Below are 13,427 nucleotides of genomic sequence, written 5' to 3'. Positions count from 1 at the left end.
AGGTGATGGACTGGAAAACTTTAATATAATGTCGTGACAAAGGGGAAAAAAATTCAGAATAGATGTTGGAGGCTAGGCGTGGATGTTCGAAGAGATCTGAGATTCTGTCATTGGGCTCAAGCTCTTGAGAGCCTGATGCGTTGCTGATCGATTGATGACCTGAAGACAAAGACTGACTTTGTTGCTGATCCATACCGTGGATAGGTAGCTATGACAATGTCACTGATTAACTATTGTGCCTTTTCTTTCTAGGTACCCACTGCGCTGTGTTATAGTTTTTTCTTTTAGCTAGATGTTTTTCCAAATTCATGTTCTAATCTGTTTTTGCATGAAGTCCCACATGCCTATGCTAATCTGGGTTAGGTAGCACCCTTATTCTGAGATGTTGGCATATACAATGACAAATGATTGATGGACTGATTTGCTGAACTCTGCTACTCATGTTAACATATTCTCATTATTGGCTTATGTTGAGGCATTAGAATGCATGTTTTCTCAAGTTCTGATTAAGTTATGTTATTGGTGGTCACTAATGAATTAATCTTGAGTGGATTGAATAAAGTTTAAATTAACCTTATGACTTAGTATTGTAACTAATAGGGAAATACAATTGATAAAATGTATAATTGAGTTGTGGTTATTCATGAAATGTTGACGTCATTCACTGGTGATTAATGTTTTCTTAATGGTTATTGATTTGGGTATTGATTATTGATAGTCATCGATTACTGCATGGCTAGGATACTCCATGCGAATCAAAAGGTTCATCGACCTATACGCGTCCCCTTGTAAGTTTACTTACTAAGGACCGGGCATGCTAACAGTCTTAACCCATTTGGTAATAACTGTTAAATTATGCCTGTGCCTTTAGAAAAAGGGAAACCATTACGTCAGCTGCTTGACATGCCAATCGAGAAAATAAGCTGAAGGCAAGAATGCCTTTTTTGATTGCTAAAAGATGGCTGAGGCACAAAAACAGTTTGCTAACTTGTATTAACTACTCTAATATTTAAAGAGGTTAAATGTAAAGGAAGGAAACATAATTGTCAACATTCAATTTTGAAAGCAATATTTAATTGTGGCTTATATGTAAGACTGTTCAAACACGCATAGGCAAAGCCAATAGGTCTCACCTATGAGAGGAATTGGCTTTGTCAATGTGTTTTAGCCATGTTGTACAGTAATGTGGCTGTACAGAAAACAGAAGGAGGGTCAATGGGGGAACAAGGACAATGGAGGGTGGGTGGGTGGACAGTCAGCACAAATAGTGAAGGGAGGGCAGGTAGGGGGGCAACACTGGAGGGAGGATGGTAGGGTCAAAAAGGAGAATGGAGGTAGGTGGCTGGAAGGGCAACATGGACAACGGAGGGAGGGAAGTAGAGGACAACATTGACCATGGAGGGAGAGAGGGTGGGGGTCAACACAGACAACAAAGGGAGAGCGGGAGGGGGTCAACCTATACAAAGAAGGGTGGCTGAGAGGGCCTGGGGGCAAGCAGATAGACAACGAAGTGTTAGAGGGGAGGGGCTAGGAGCTAGCACGTGGACAATGAAGGGGTTGGGAGGTGCTCTTGGTATCCAGACAGAGAGTGGATTGTCGGTGGGAGGAACACAGAGGAGAGAGAAATACACGAGGGAGACAGCTGAAAAAAACACTTGCGTGGAGTGTTTAAACGCAAAGAAAAAGAAGCACACAAACAAATAAACAGTTAGAGGGACAAACACACATACAGGAAGGACGCCTAGGACAGTGGAGCAATAAGAAGAAAGCAAATGAGAGTGACAAGGAAAAAAACTAATGGTAAGCAATGTGAGGTCTCGAAGCTCACTGTTCGAAGACAAAAGGTTTTGAAAGAAACAGTGCATTCGCTTTCTTCGGCAAAACCTAAGAATGGATATCGGCAGACAACTCTGACAATGATTATCTCACAATTTTACAAAACCTATAAAACTCAATCAATAATACATTTATTGAGGATCTCCAAGAGACAGAAAACTGGAATACACAGATTAAAATTATAGCACATTGATTTGAGTGAACCCTAAACCCAAAAGAAATTAAAGCTGATAAGTCTAACTTTTTATTAGGGAGAGTCCTTGATATTGATGTGTGTGTTTCATAGCATTTTATGTATGGACAAGCCACTGACAGTACAAGAATTAATGAGTGGGATGCTGGGAGAATGGATGGCTTAAAGATAGGAGTGTGCGTAACCTGTGTAATTTCAAGTATCACAATTCTTCAAGATCACCGGAATCGTATGTAAAAAGTACACATATTTACGCAAATTGCATCTCGCACTGAAAAAAAAAATCCTGAATGGTCCATTCCAGTAAAAATTCAAATCAAAAATGTAATTTCAGATAGATTTCCGGTTGCTCACAATCAAAACACTGCAGCTCACGTTCGGATTTGCAGTTTTGCATTTAAGAATTACCCAGACAATCTGCCCAGTTAAAATAATTTACCTGCAGTGTTTGCTGACCAACCACATCATAGGAACTGCCAATCACATTCAAAACACTACAGTTTGTATTCAAATTTGTAGTTTTCCATTGAAAAATTACCAAAATGGTCCATTCAGGTAAAAAAATCTACCTGAAATGGTGCTCACATTCAGAAATTATTGGAATGGTACAGCTCATGTTAAAATTTCTCCCCGAAATTACGTGATGTGAACTATTGGCGTAATCTCAGTATTTTCCATAAATTTTGTCCTAGAAAATTACCAAAATTATGTCAGTTACTCTAGTGTTATTGAAATTTCACCCAGGCTCATTCAAACAGTAGCAGGAGTGTAGATTAAACATCATTTAATCTATTACTCCACTGATTTTCTCACTCACGCCCTACCTTGGCCTCACCTAACATGTGAAAGGACCCACTGACTCTGCCACACACCTCTTGGACCTGATTTTCATGACTTTGACAACATCGCACTCAGCAAGCCCTCATCGATCTCCTGGACGGACCATGACCTCATCCAATTCACCATCCCTGTTCTGCATCACCACATAGCCACCACAGCCAAGCCAGCCCACCGTGACTGGAGCAGAGTTGCAAAGGAAGACTGGACGTTCAGACCCATGGAATACTGGCCTGCACTCCACAGCAGCCTACCTAACTCCATCACAAATTTTAACAACTAGATCACCAATTGCTCTGACAACCTTGGCTCCCCTCAAACCTACAAAGTTTTAAGATCCAGTCTAAAGGCCTGCTGGTAGATGGAGGAGCTCAGGATGAAGAAGCAACACTTCAAGCAACTGGAGCAGAGATGGTGATTGATCCAGGACAATAAGGAGCACAATTAAATCTGCCCTTAGACGATACTATCTCCAGATACAGGCTGCTAAACGTTTCACACACGTAGACTGAATTGACACCAGCTCCAACAACAGCAAAGAGATCTTAGCCATTGTGAAATATTTCACTTCCCCAGTGGCCACCTCCAACAGCATCACTCTCTCAAACGATCTCTGCACCAAGCCCTCTCAATTTTTCAGCAGCAAGGTAATCAGCATTTGTGACAATCGAACCTGGCAGCACTCGCAAAGTTACTCCCCATCTCATTCGAAGTTACCACACTGACCATATGTCCCACCATCTCCACAGTCAAAACCACCTCCACCATGTAGACCATCTACTTTGCAGTCGCCTCATAACCGTGCCCCCACTATGCCTTAACCATGGAACCACAACCCATCAGCTCAGCACTCACTCCAATTCTGAATGCATCGTTTGCAACAGCCACTTAGCTGGACTCTCGGAAACATGACACAGTACTCTCTTGCTCAAAAGGTGTTCCGCAGATCCAACAAAGCTTGCCAGTTATCACTGCCTCCATATCCAGCCAAAGCCTTGGAGAAACTCATCAATAAATGCCTAACCAACCATCTCAATGGTCATCAGTTACTGAACACCACACAGTCCAGTTTCAGACCCAACCACAGCATGGAAGCAGAACTCATAGCTGCACATTGATCTGCATGATCCTGGACAGAAGAGACACAGCAGCCCTCTTTCTTCTGGACCTCTTCAATACATTTAGCACAATATCCCACCCTATCTTCATCCATTGTCTGCGGATCTGCCCTCCATAGTTAGACTCCCTCCTAACTGGAATAACCCAGTCTGTTCTTTTGGCCATCTAGTGCTCGGATGCCTACAACCTCATCTGCAGAGTACCTCAAGGATGTTCACTCAGCACAACCCTCTTCAACACATACATGATGCCGCTGGCAAGCATCATCCACCCCTATGTCACTATGACACTCAGCTGGTTCTCTCCCTCTCGGACAAGATTTCCAACACCCCGACCAAGTTCGCCACCTGATGACCAAAGATGCTGAATGGATTAAATCCAACTGTCTTAAATTAACCACTGACAAAATAGAAGTTGTGATATTTGGGAACAACATATTGCCACAGCACTTTGCCTGTGGCCAGTAGAAGTCTGACCTACACCCACTCCCACCACTCACACCAAGAATCTCAGGATTGTCCTCGATAGCCAATTCAACATGACCGCACAAGTCAGTACTATCACACCTTCCTGCTACGCTACCCTGAAGATGCCAAAGAAAATCTTCAGTAGTACTAGGGATCACCTAAACCCTTTTAACAAGCAAGTTGGACAGCACCAACACGCTCCATGTAGGGATCAACATGCAATCCCAAACCAGTCAGAACTCTGAACTCAGGGTCACACTCAACCTACTATGCCACACACATCCCCTTACAGAACTAACTGGCTTCCAATTCATTAAAAGACTAAGTTAAAGCTCCTCCCGTACAGCTTCAAGGCCCTACACAACACTGGTCCAGCTTAACTCACCAACCAAATCTCATTACACAAACCCAGCAGACTCGTTAATTTGGCAGGACCGCTACTCGAGTAATAGCCATGTCTTCAGCTTCTTGTGGAGCTCGAGAATTGAAGAGGTGGCACTTATGTATAGCGGCAGGTTGTTCCAAGCTTTAGGAGCAATGTAAAAGAAAGCACGACCGCCAGTTCTAGTTCTGTGTTTGCACACAGGCTAGTCCAGCACCCACTTTCAGTGCCATAACACCCTTGTGGGTGATAGTGTGCTTTACAAATGCACATTACATAACTTAACCCCTTCAACAACGAATACCCTAATTTATTCAGCCAGCCTTTTGTCCTTCTATTCACTCAGTTATCCTCCATCGAAACATTCACTCACTCAAATATGCATCCACACATTGGTGCACCCAATCACTACCCATTCATCCACCCGGGCACTAACTCATTCATCTATTCATTTACACTGCAACTGATTTTCACATTTGCCTACTCAACAATCTGTGGTGCATGCCTTCACACAGAAATCACCCATCAATGAATAACCACTTTGATTTATTGCTTAAAGGCCACACTTCTTGGCTTTACCAGTACTTGTTTTCTATTCATTTTAATATAGTGAACAAAATAGCTCAGTATTGATCATTTATTTCTTTAAAAGGGTCCTGCTTCAAGGAAAGTCATTTTTCCTTCCCTTCGTTTATGTCCTGGGGTTCTAAATAGCTTGATTATTATCAGTAGCTAAGTACTGAAAAAAAACTCACCTGTTTATAACATGATGACAGAAACCTAACAGGGTGAACACACCATGTTTTCCATGTTTTCGAAACAAGTGTATAAAAAATAAAGTAGTCTATATTATTAAAATAAAAATACAGATTATTCGAGAGATGAGCAGGTAGGTAGGAGAAACACTGTCTACTCTTTCATGCAAAGCATACAAGCAAAGTCTGAATAATATTGGGAGATTCAAGCCTTAGTGCATGTGTCGGTTCTTACAAGCAAGACATAGGGCCTGATTTAGATATCGGTGGAGGGGTTACTCCATCGCAACAGTGACAGATATCCTGTCCACTGAAATCTAAATACCATAGAAACCAAAGGTATTTAGATTTCGGCAGACAGGATACCCGTCACCCACAGAGTAACCCCTCAATAAGATCTAAATCAGGCCCATATTGTGATATATTATGTCCAACCACAACAGCTTTCAGACCCATCACAGCTTAAGGAAGCACATTGAGGTTCTGATAAAGTGACATGGGAAGAGGGGTGTGTGCAGGCATGACAGTCAAAAAACTATAATCATGTGAATGCTGGAAGCTTAAACCTTCCCAAAGTCCTCCTTTGTGTAGATGATAACCTTCAATCATCTCTGAACTGATGAGAAGAGAGGCATTATTTTTGAAAGAGCATGACAAGCTAGCTTCCAATGTGACAGGGTCTAATTGAGACCTGAAGTGGGTAAAGCAGGAGAGGGGCAACTGTCCCAGTGCTTACTTTGTGAAAGAACAAGTGCTGGGGCCTAAAGCTTTCTCATAACCTATCATGCTACTGCCGAATGAAGGATTACCATACACCAGGGCTTCATAGTCTTGATTTCCCCAAATGGCTCTTTTATCCACCAACAGACTCCCCCTGCCCCTTTGTCTCAATCTTCAAGGTTTATTTTCATCCCAGACTTCTCCCTTTGCCACTTTTTTTCTCTTTTTCTTCCTCATTCTCCCCTATCCTGCCTTCCTCTCCCTTGTTCCGGATAAAAGTTTTATGATTAAAAATAATTCCCTGTTCTTAAAAAAAGAGAGCCAGTGGACTCCACCTCCAGTCACCAGCTCTATTTAAGTACTGACCTGTCCTGACATAGATCTAAAGATCATGGGCTGAGAAACCTTCAGAGCTGGCAAATTGTGTTTGAACTGAAGTGGAGAATATGGGGAGCTTTCAGCTCTGGCTAGGCACACCTGAAATAAGGTTGGTAATATTGGTGGCATAACAGCTCATATTATTGGGGAGGCTAGGGGATTACTGCAGGAAGTTGACTGGAGAATCACCAAGGGCAGCAAAGGAGGAAGCTAGATGTTATGGTCTACTCACTACGTGGGGGCTGGAGGTTTCAAGGAGGTGGACTTTCCAGGCAAGCAAGTGCAAAACAAGGAGTGCTTAAGTGATTTGAAGCAGGTAGAAACCCTTGAACTCAATCTTTAGGAGTGGCTGAAAAACTATTGTTGAGAGAGGGAAGCAGGGGGTTCACGCTATCAGACCTGTCAGCCTTAAAGTGGTATTCCCCCAAGCTTTTTTTGTCTTCACCCCTCCGATTTTTGCAGATCTCATTTTTGTTGGCCTTAGGACTTTGTGCACTTTTATCACTGCTCACCAGTGCTAAAGTGCTTGTGCTCTCTATTCTAAGCATGGTACAATTTGCTTACACCCAATTGAACTATTTAATTTGAAAGTCCCTAGTAAAGTGGTACTACATGTACCCAGGACCTGTAAATTGAATGCTATTAGTTGGACTGCAGCACTTATTGAGCCACCTACTTAAGTAGCCTGTAAACATGTCTCAGGCCTGCCATTGCAGCCTGTGTAGGCAGTTTGAAGCTGCCATTTTGGCCTGGCAAAATAACCATTTATCCTGGCCCAAAACCTCCTTTTTAATACACGTAGGTCACCCCTAGGGTAGCCCCTAAACAGCCCATAGGATAGGGTGCAGTGTATTAAAAAGTTTGACATGTACTTCTAGGGTTTACATTTCCTGGTAGTGAAAAAATCCTAATTTAATTTCTCACTACTGCACGGCCTACCTCTTTCATAGGATAACACTGGATTACCGTTTTGAATTTAATCAGTAAGATCGGTGTCTAAAGAATTGTGATTAAAAACCCTCTTTAATGGTAACTTCAGATTTTTAGTGACAAATCCAAAAATTACACTATTAGAAAGTTGCCATTATCTGTGTCCCAACCATTTGGTCTCTGCTGTCTATATACTGGGTCGCATGACTTGGTGGAGCTGGCAGTTGGTCTTTGTGTATTGCTCACAGACAGTGAGACAAAGAAAAGCTAGGTGTTGGCAGGATGGACCACTATGAGATAAATAGAGAGCGGACATGTCACTTACCACACTTGAACATCAGAGCACTCTCACAAAGGTGTTTGACACTAATCTATTGTGACCCCAGACAATATGGATTCAGGGCTTGGAGGCAGAAAATTCTAAGCACCTCTGGGTGCGTGGTGGTGCCTTCTACAAGTTTCTCCTACTTCAAAGTGGGCAGCAGGTGTTAATGCTGGACCACAGACCGCAACTCTTCAGTACACATCGGGACCTGTGGAAGACTCAAAAGAAGGACTGGTGCGCTGCTTTGCTGCAAGAAGGATTGTCACTCTGCTACCGTCCTACCTGAGTAAGAAGGACTGGACCTGCATCTTGAATCCAGGACTACCAGAGTGACTCCAAGGGCTAGTTTGCTGGCCTTCCGACCCAGGCCTCAGGGACAGAAGGCTGCAACCACCTTCAACCTAGCACCCGGACCCTGCCTGCTGTGAGTCCTACCTCCAAGTGGAGCCATCTCAGACCTGGAACCATGGAAGTCGGCATGAGGTACTCTGCCAGCTAAACTGTGGTCCCAGCAGAACCAAAGCATAACCTCCCAGAAACGTCACATGAGAGCTGTTAAATACGTATTCCCATTCACGGTGGAACACTTATACTTAGAGAAAAGCATCATTTCTTCCATCTCGGTGGGTACTCTGATTTGATGGGGATTGCCCTCATATGACCGACCCTCGCAGTCATATTTAATCTCCTCTTATCTTCTCCTTTGAGAGATATAGCATTCAGCCAGGCCAGGTAGCTCAATTGTCTTGAGGAAGACCCTTTCAAACTCTAGCTTACAGGGTTGAAACGCTGACTTTATATCAACTACATGTATATTTACTGGAAGGGCCAATCAAACAGTGTTACTACATGATCTATAATTCTCATAGACTCAATTTATGTTCTACTGGTTGATTGCTCTCTTTTCTTTTATTTCTGTGTGTTGTACACTGTATATATTCATTCACATTATCTCACTTGATCACATTTGCACTGCGCCGTCACATGTAGCATCTTTATATATGTTGGAACTACCATATGAGGAGTTTTGAATATGATTAATCCAGTCATTAAATTTGAATTTTGTTTGTATTGCTTTTTCTGTCACATTATTTGCTAGTAGGAATTATGTATCCTACCTTCTTGATATGTTCTTACTAATGATTGATTCTGAACATTTTGTATTGTAATGGTCTAATTACCCTAGTTCTTTGGAAGTACAGGGTTTCCCCCGTTGTGTTTACTGATTCATGAGATACCCCTGGCAGGACATCTGGGGACGGGCAAGACCTTTTCCAGACTTGTCACCTAATTGTATTTGCCCAAGTGAAGACAGCCTTAGATGCTTTCTGTATAATGTATCTTACCTGCCATGCCAGTGGGAAGTTAGGGAAGAAGTCTGGCACTAGTCTGTTGTGATCCCAGACAAACTGGGGCCAGGGCAGGGAGGCAGAAAACTCCAAGCACCTCTAGGGGGTGGAATCCTCTAGTAGCTTCTCCTACTTCAAAGTGGACTCCAGGTATAAATAGTGGACCTCAGACCCCAACTCTTCAGAACACATCTGGACCCATTGAAGACTCTGAAGAAGGACTGCTTTGCTGTAAGAAGGACTGCTACTCTGCTGCCATGCTGTCCACCTGCCTGAGTGAGGAGGTCTAGACCTGCATCTTGAACCCAGGACCACCAGAGTGACTCCATGAGCTAGTTGGCTGGCCTACTGACCAGAGTCTCAGGGACAGAGGGCTCCACACACCATGAATCCAGTACCTGGACCCTCTAAGTCCTACACCAAATCCAAGTCCTGGACTCTTTGAAGGGCCTGAAGGGGCTCTGCCAGCTCAGTTGTGGTGCCAGAAGAACCAACGCATTGCCTCCTAGAAACTCTGCATTGGAGCTGCTGTGTGGCGCATAGCCTCACCAAGCTCTGCATCAGAACCACTGCACGATACATACCTGACTCAGGACTCGGCATTGCAGCTTGCAGCCTCTTCAGAACCACCACTGAATGATGTATGCTCGATGCAAGTCTCTGCATCACAAGCCCTGCAACTTCTTTGGAGCTAGCCATTGCACAATGCATCTTTGATGCAGTCATTCGGATCACAAGCCTCTCGTCGACAGCATCTTCAGCAATGCAGGACCTCATTGCAGCCTCGCAGCTTCCCGGAACTGCTGCTGCGCGATGCATCTCCCAATCAAGAACCTGCATCGCCTTGGCTGCATAACGCATCCTCGGTGCGGACCTCACAATGCTGCACAACCAGGATATAAGGTACTCTTGGTCAGCGGGCCTCACTTAGCCCCTGTATCTGGCCCACGCTCTATCGTGGCAAGTCTCAACTTATGACTTTTTCCCGGGCCTGTATGACCAGATAACCAGAGTTGACTCTTTGTGCTTTATGGCACTATTTTCACTTAAATCTTTAAAACTGTGTATCTCCGGTTCTACTGTTTGGAGTTTTGCAGTTGTGGTCTTCAATTATTTATTACATTTGACTCTATTTGTCAAAATTGGTGTGGGTTTTTTCTTGTGTTGTGTTTTACTTTATTACTGTAAATTAAACCTGACTGCCTTTGTGCCAAGCAGAGGGTTAAGCACAGGATGATTTGGGGTTCGCTTATTTCTTCACCCAGACAAGAACTGTGGTTCTTTGGTTACGGTCCACATAGAACAAAAGACCACTATACTGGGAAATCCGCTTGATTTATGTGGCACAACCAGAGTGTGGTCACCTCTGTTTATGATCTAGAGACAGTTAAAGAAGAACACAGCTGCATGAGGTGCTGTACACCTGGTGGGCCTGATTTGAAGGGCAGTGGCCTGCACAGGGAGCTGCAGGTGTTCCTGAGACAGGTTTGGGCAGTGGGAAGCATGTCTGAATGGACAGGCTCATTAAGGAGGTGCTAACAATGCTGAACGTTACAAGTTCTAGTGGGTTAGAGATGTGTGTTCAGGAGTTACAAAACCGCACTGATTTGTGGAGCTGTGCTGCATGTACTGTAAAGAGGTTGTGTTAGGCCAGGAGTACTGTAGAGTATTGTGGAGGCCCTGTACTGATGGGGGACAGATAAAATTGTGAGAAAGGCATACCTGTCATTGAGAGAAAAAGGACCATCTTGTACCGGCTTTGTCCAACTCATCAGGGAATCAGAGGCCTTAGTTATTGTAATTGTTGTTGTAACCAAGAGGATACTGATCTGCTGAAAGCTGAACGCCGATTCTTGGAAGTGGTAGGGTGCCTAAGATGTTGAGGCTTGTTTGACTATTCGCAGGAATACATGTTTAAATTGGCTATAATGTGACTTTGTATAGAGTTGCAAACCAACAACAGGGCACCAAAGTGTTATGGTTGTTCCAGAAGGCTTCAGAAGAAAAGAGTCTTTAGGGCCTTCCCAAAGGGAGCAGTTCCTCGATTCTCTCAGATCCTCAGGAAGCACATTTTGAGACGACTGCTATTGAAGGGAAGATTTTGCCACCATTCTTTGGTGGAATTATGAGACTTTTATCTAAGAAAGTGAGGCTCTCTTTGAAAATTAGGTAACAAATTGTCGTTTCAAATACTTTAGTATTTTACCATGGGTTGCTTTAAGCGTTAGTTCCATAGTCTTGAATTTAATGCACAATGTCACCTGGAGTCAGTGTAAATGATGCAGCAACTACAATAAATTGGCTTTTTAGGAAGGCTGAAAACCTGCACTTGTTATTTCTCCTGTTTCAGAAAGAGAAGCCAGGTACCCACGGGTGGTCCAAGCTCGAGCTATGCACCTTTTTAATATAGATAGACCCGGGGTAGGGACAATAATGTTCAACAATTGTTAGGATTCAGCTTATAATTATGTGCAGAGCTGCAATAATAGTTCCTCCTCCCAAGGGTATTATTGTAGGTCATAATGAAACTTACAGCACGGTGTGTTTCATGCAGACAATTGCAGTTTGCAACTTTTAATTCACTAAACATGTGCAACAACCTTTCACCATTTCTGTCACCGCTGTGAAAGCCGTTGGCAATGCCAAGGCAAATCAGAAAGACAGCGTAAATCTTGCTGTTTAGGTTTAGTAGCAGTTGTGCTCCTAGCAACACCCACGCCTTTCTCCCCAGCCTGACAAGCCCCTGAGAAAGTTTGCCTCCCTTTCTTCCTTTTTGTACCTTATCTCGTGTTGTGCGGCTGCCAAGTACTGCCAGGAAGCCTTGTTTCTGATTTATGTCTGTGATCTTAGCCTCCATCAGCTCATCCTCAGAGACTTGAGACTTTTGTTGTTTCTCCGCTTTAACCCCATGCTTGGCAGCCCGCAGTCTTCGGCGTACGTTTGTGCATGTATTATTTTTCAGGAGCTAGCTAGGACACATCTAGAAATCCTGCTTTCATTTTTTCAAAATGTATATGTTTTTATTGATCTTTTTTGTTCGCATTAACATAAATACCATTCACTGTATCGTCAGACATTTATGTCTAGTGGTAACAGGCACAATTTACAAGGTCTCAGACAGTAAGGCGGCGCACATATCATTTATTTGTATTAAGTATCAATAAGTGGCGTGCTTGATTCGAATTTCCATAAAGATGTGAAAAATCACAGAAGCTAGATAATCGAATAGAACAAAACATAATTTATAGTCCAATTAACATAGACAGAATAGGCTGCAGTGGAGTTAAGCATATCTTTCAGTTTGACACAGTAACAGAGGGGCACTTGTTGATCAGCATTTTAAGGGTCTGAAGTTAATCATTTTGTGGGTAAGCCAGGCCCGTAGTCAGAAGTATACTTTTAAAACGGGTATGACTCTCACCTATGACCAAATATTAAAGCGGTGCTCTATAGGTAAATTCCCTCCTAAATACTGGTTGTGCTACTAAATATTGACTCCCAGAATATAAAAAATGGGATACTGAAAGGTATATATATAGGGAAGTATAGGTTTACTATTTGTAACCCCACATCTACAAACCTTGAAAACATATACATATCTGCTAGGTACAACTATGTGGAGTAAGGTATAGAAACCTACTACTAACTTAGCTGTCAATATTTTGGATTCAATATTATGTTCTTAATATTTTGTGCCTTCGAAATTCTGGTTTCAATATTCTGTTGGCACACGTGATTTTGTGTGAAGAAATACATGGCTTTTTTAAGTTTCATTTAAAGCACACTCCATCAAGTTTCCTCAAACCAACTTTAAATCCTATCAATTTGATTAGATGCAAAGCCTATCAAGTTCTTTTTTTTTTTTAAGCTGGCCTCAGTTCAGAGCCATCTCTCCCACATCTCTTACCTCAGGTGGTGGATGTCTAGCTTGCACACCCACAGCCTGATTGACTTGAAGGAGGCTCTGACATCGGCCTGCACCCCTCCTAATTAGGCAGATTGTGTGAAAGGTGTTGTACAAAAGGAGACCTTTGTTAGAAACCCACCAGCAAGACAGGTAGGCATGGTAACGGATGGGTGATTTTGTGAGTCCGGGATGTTCCCATTTGAGCCTGTGGAGTGACTGAGCCCACTAG

The 13,427-nt window shown here is 43.0% G+C and overlaps 1 protein-coding gene across 2 annotated transcripts in view; it reads right to left on the bottom strand.

Moving 5' to 3' along the window:
• CNTNAP2 (contactin associated protein 2) overlaps nucleotides 1-13,427 on the bottom strand; it is a 2,759,350-nt gene that overhangs the window by 317,577 nt on the left and 2,428,346 nt on the right. The window lies entirely within an intron of this gene.

This window comes from Pleurodeles waltl, chromosome 10 (assembly GCF_031143425.1).
Source record: "Pleurodeles waltl isolate 20211129_DDA chromosome 10, aPleWal1.hap1.20221129, whole genome shotgun sequence".
NCBI lineage: Eukaryota > Metazoa > Chordata > Amphibia > Caudata > Salamandridae > Pleurodeles > Pleurodeles waltl.
The sequence above is the reverse complement of the archived record's forward strand: the minus strand, read 5'-3'. Positions and strand labels throughout refer to the sequence as shown.